The sequence below is a fragment of the Xylocopa sonorina genome, unplaced genomic scaffold (assembly GCF_050948175.1).
Source record: "Xylocopa sonorina isolate GNS202 unplaced genomic scaffold, iyXylSono1_principal scaffold0027, whole genome shotgun sequence".
NCBI lineage: Eukaryota > Metazoa > Arthropoda > Insecta > Hymenoptera > Apidae > Xylocopa > Xylocopa sonorina.
The window spans coordinates 2,171,758-2,177,690 of NW_027490098.1; positions in this window are offsets into that span (position 1 = coordinate 2,171,758).

Below are 5,933 nucleotides of genomic sequence, written 5' to 3' on the forward strand. Positions count from 1 at the left end.
GTTATGTATTCCTCGTCTACACTTCAAAGGAATGTGAATGCGACACTTCCTCGCTAGGAAATAGCGTTTGCAGATGTCTACCTATCGTAGCAATAGAATTCTAATGCATCTTAAAACGCGATATCGCATCTCATTTCTATGTTTCATGGTAAGATATAATATGATTTGCGAAGTGTTATGTATTCCTCGTCTACACGTCAAATGAATGTGAATGCGACACTTCCTCGCTAGGAAATAGTGTTTGCAGATGTCTACGTATCATAGCAATAGATTTCTAATGCTTCTTAAAACGCGATATCGCATCTCACTTCTATGTTTCATGGTAAGATATAATATGATTTGCGAAGTGTTATGTATTCCTCGTCTACACTTCAAAGGAATGTGAATGCGACACTTCCTCGCTAGGAAATAGCGTCTGCAGATGTCTACGTATCGCTGCAGTAGATTTCTAATGCTTCTTAAAACGCGATATCGCATCTCATTTCTATGTTTCATGGTAAGATACAATATGATTTCTGAAGTGTTATGTATTCCTCGTCTACACTTCAAATGAATGTAAATGCGACACTTCCTTGCAAGGAAATAGCGTTTGCAGATGTCTACCTATCGTAGCAATAGAATTCTAATGCATCTTAAAACGCGATATCGCATCTCATTTCTATGCTTCATGGTAAGAGTTAATATGATTTGCGAAGTGTCATGTATTCCCCGTCTACACTTCAAATGAATGTAAATGCGACACTTCCTTGCTAGGAAATAGCGTTTGCAGATGTCTACGTACCGTAGTAATAGAGTTCTTATGATTCTTAAAACGCGATATCGCATCTCATTTCTATGTTTCATGGTAAGATACAATATGATTTGCGAAGTGTTATGTATTCCTCGTCTACACTTCAAATGAATGTAAATGCGACACTTCCTTGCTAGGAAATAGCGTCTGCAGATGTCTAGGTATCGTAGCAATAGAGTTCAAATGCTTCTTAAAACGAGATATTGCATCTCATATCTATGTTTCATGATAAGATATAATATTCATTGCGAAGTGTTATGCATTCCTCGTCTACGATTCAAATGAATGTAAATGCGACACTTCCTTGCAAGGAAATAGCGTTTGCAGATGTCTACGTATCGTAGCAATAGATTTCTAATGCTTCTTAAAACGCGATATCGCATCACATTTCTATGTTTCATGGTAAGATACAATATGATTTGCGAAGTGTTATGTATTCCTCGTCTACACTTCAAATGAATGTAAATGCGACACTTCCTTGCAAGGAAATAGCGTTTGCAGATGTCTACCTATCGTAGCAATAGAATTCTGATGCTTCTTAAAACGCGATATCGCATCTCATTTCTATGTTTCATGGTAAGATTACAATATGATTTCTGGAGTGTTATGTATTCCTCGTCTACACTTCAAATGAATGTAAATGCGACACTTCCTTGCAAGGAAATAGCGTTTGCAGATGTCTACGTATCGTAGCAATAGAGTTCTTATGATTCTTAAAACGCGATATCGCACCTCATTTCTATGTTTCATGGTAAGATATAATATGATTTGCGAAGTGTTATGTATTCCTCGTCTACACTTCAAAGGAAGGTGAATGCGACACTTCCTCGCTAGGAAATAGCGTTTGCAGATGTCTACCTATCGTAGCAATAGAATTCTAATGCATCTTAAAACGCGATATCGCATCTCATTTCTATGTTTCATGGTAAGATATAATATGATTTGCGAAGTGTTATGTATTCCTCGTCTACACGTCAAATGAATGTGAATGCGACACTTCCTCGCTAGGAAATAGTGTTTGCAGATGTCTACGTATCATAGCAATAGATTTCTAATGCTTCTTAAAACGCGATATCGCATCTCACTTCTATGTTTCATGGTAAGATATAATATGATTTGCGAAGTGTTATGTATTCCTCGTCTACACTTCAAAGGAATGTGAATGCGACACTTCCTCGCTAGGAAATAGCGTCTGCAGATGTCTACGTATCGCTGCAGTAGATTTCTAATGCTTCTTAAAACGCGATATCGCATCTCATTTCTATGTTTCATGGTATGATACAATATGATTTCTGAAGTGTTATGTATTCCTCGTCTACACTTCAAATGAATGTAAATGCGACACTTCCTTGCAAGGAAATAGCGTTTGCAGATGTCTACCTATCGTAGCAATAGAATTCTAATGCATCTTAAAACGCGATATCGCATCTCATTTCTATGCTTCATGGTAAGAGTTAATATGATTTGCGAAGTGTCATGTATTCCCCGTCTACACTTCAAATGAATGTAAATGCGACACTTCCTTGCTAGGAAATAGCGTTTGCAGATGTCTACGTACCGTAGTAATAGAGTTCTTATGATTCTTAGAACGTGATATCGCATCTCATTTCTATTTTTCATGGTAAGATATAATATGATTTGCGAAGTGTTATGTATTCCTCGTCTACACTTCAAATGAATGTGAATGCGACTCTTCCTTGCTAGGAAATAGCGTCTGCAGATGTCTACCTATCGTAGCAATAGAATTCTAATGCATCCTAAAACGCGATATCGCATCTCATTTCTATGTTTCATGGTAAGAGTTAATATGATTTGCGAAGTGTCATGTATTCCTCGTCTACGATCCAAATGAATGTAAATGCGACACATCCTTGCAAGGAAATAGCGTTTGCAGATGTCTACGTATCGTAGCAATAGAGTTCTTATGATTCTTAAAACGCGATATCGCATCTCATTTCTATGTTTCATGGTAAGATACAATATGATTTGCGAAGTGTTATGTATTCCTCGTCTACACTTCAAATGAATGTAAATGCGACACTTCCTTGCTAGGAAATAGCGTCTGCAGATGTCTAGGTATCGTAGCAATAGAATTCTGATGCTTCTTAAAACGCGATATCGCATCTCATTTCTATGTTTCATGGTAATATTACAATATGATTTCTGGAGTGTTATGTATTCCTCGTCTACACTTCAAATGAATGTAAATGCGACACTTCCTTGCAAGGAAATAGCGTTTGCAGATGTCTACGTATCGTAGCAATAGAGTTCTTATGATTCTTAAAACGCGATATCGCACCTCATTTCTATGTTTCATGGTAAGATATAATATGATTTGCGAAGTGTTATGTATTCCTCGTCTACACTTCAAAGGAATGTGAATGCGACACTTCCTCGCTAGGAAATAGCGTTTGCAGATGTCTACCTATCGTAGCAATAGAATTCTAATGCATCTTAAAACGCGATATCGCATCTCATTTCTATGTTTCATGGTAAGATATAATATGATTTGCGAAGTGTTATGTATTCCTCGTCTACACGTCAAATGAATGTGAATGCGACACTTCCTCGCTAGGAAATAGCGTTTGCAGATGTCTACGTATCATAGCAATAGATTTCTAATGCTTCTTAAAACGCGATATCGCATCTCACTTCTATGTTTCATGGTAAGATATAATATGATTTGCGAAGTGTTATGTATTCCTCGTCTACACTTCAAAGGAATGTGAATGCGACACTTCCTCGCTAGGAAATAGCGTTTGCAGATGTCTACGTATCGCTGCAGTAGATTTCTAATGCTCCTTATAACGCGATATCGCATCTCATTTCTATGTTTCATGGTAAGATACAATATGATTTCTGAAGTGTTATGTATTCCTCGTCTACACTTCAAATGAATGTAAATGCGACACTTCCTTGCAAGGAAATAGCGTTTGCAGATGTCTACTTATCGTAGCAATAGAATTCTAATGCATCTTAAAACGCGATATCGCATCTCATTTCTATGTTTCATGGTAAGAGTTAATATGATTTGCGAAGTGTCATGTATTCCTCGTCTACACTTCAAATGAATGTAAATGCGACACTTCCTTGCTAGGAAATAGCGTTTGCAGATGTCTACGTATCGTAGTAATAGAGTTCTTATGATTCTTAGAACGTGATATCGCATCTCATTTCTATTTTTCATGGTAAGATATAATATAATTTCCGAAGTGTTATGTATTCCTCGTCTACACTTCAAAGGAATGTGAATGCGACGCTTCCTTGCAAGGAAATAGCGTTTGCAGATGTCTACGTATCGTAACAGTAGAGTTCTAATGCTTCTTAAAACGCGATATCGCATCTCATTACTATGTTTCATGGCAAGATATAATATGATTTGCGAAGTGTTATGTATTCCTCGTCTACACTTCAAATAAATGTCAATTCAACGCTTCCTTGCAAAGAAACAGCGTTTGCAGATGTCTACGTATTGTAGCAATAGATTTCTAATGCTTCTTAAAACGAGATATCGCATCTCATTTCTATGTTTCATGGTAAGATATAATATGATTTGCGAAGTGTCATGTATTCCTCGTCTACACTTCAAATGAATGTAAATGCGACACTTCCCTGCTAGGAAATAGCGCCTGCAGATGTCTAGGTATCGTAGCAATAGAGTTCTTATGATTCTTAAAACGCGATATCGCATCTCATTTCTATGTTTCATGGTAAGATTACAATATGATTTCTGAAGTGTTATGTATTCCTCGTCTACACTTCAAATGAATGTAAATGCGACACTTCCTTGCAAGGAAATAGCGTTTGCAGATGTCTACGTATCGTAACAATAGAGTTCTTATGATTCTTAAAACGCGATATCGCACCTCATTTCTATGTTTCATGGTAAGATATAATATGATTTGCGAAGTGTTATGTATTCCTCGTCTACACTTCAAAGGAATGTGAATGCGACACTTCCTCGCTAGGAAATAGCGTTTGCAGATGTCTACCTATCGTAGCAATAGAATTCTAATGCATCTTAAAACGCGATATCACATTTCATTTCTATGTTTCATGGTAAGATATAATATGATTTGCGAAGTGTTATGTATTCCTCGTCTACACGTCAAATGAATGTGAATGCGACACTTCCTCGCTAGGAAATAGTGTTTGCAGATGTCTACGTATCATAGCAATAGATTTCTAATGCTTCTTAAAACGCGATATCGCATCTCACTTCTATGTTTCATGGTAAGATATAATATGATTTGCGAAGTGTTATGTATTCCTCGTCTACACTTCAAAGGAATGTGAATGCGACACTTCCTCGCTAGGAAATAGCGTCTGCAGATGTCTACGTATCGCTGCAGTAGATTTCTAATGCTTCTTAAAACGCGATATCGCATCTCATTTCTATGTTTCATGGTAAGATACAATATGATTTCTGAAGTGTTATGTATTCCTCGTCTACACTTCAAATGAATGTAAATGCGACACTTCCTTGCAAGGAAATAGCGTTTGCAGATGTCTACCTATCGTAGCAATAGAATTCTAATGCATCTTAAAACGCGATATCGCATCTCATTTCTATGTTTCATGGTAAGAGTTAATATGATTTGCGAAGTGTTATGCATTCCTCGTGTACGATTCAAATGAATGTAAATGCGACACTTCCTTGCAAGGAAATAGCGTTTGCAGATGTCTACGTATCGTAGCAATAGAGTATTTATGATTCTTAAAACGCGATATCGCATCTCATTTCTATGTTTCATGGTAAGATATAATATGATTCGCGAAGTGTTATGTATTCCTCGTTTACACTTCAAATGAATGTGAATGCCACACTTCCTCGCGAGGAAATAGCGTTTGCAGATGTCTACGCATCGTAGCAATAGATTTCTAATGCTTCTTAAAACGCGATATCGCATCTCATTTCTATGTTTCATGGTAAGATGTAATATGATTTGCGAAGTGTTATGTATTCCTCGTCTACACATCAAATGAATGTAAATGCGACACTACCTTGCAAGGAAATAGCGTTTGCAGATGTCTACGTATCGAAGCAATAGAGTTCAAATGCTTCTTAAAACGAGATATTGCATCTCATATCTATGTTTCGTGATAAGATATAATATTCATTGCGAAGTGTTATGCATTCCTC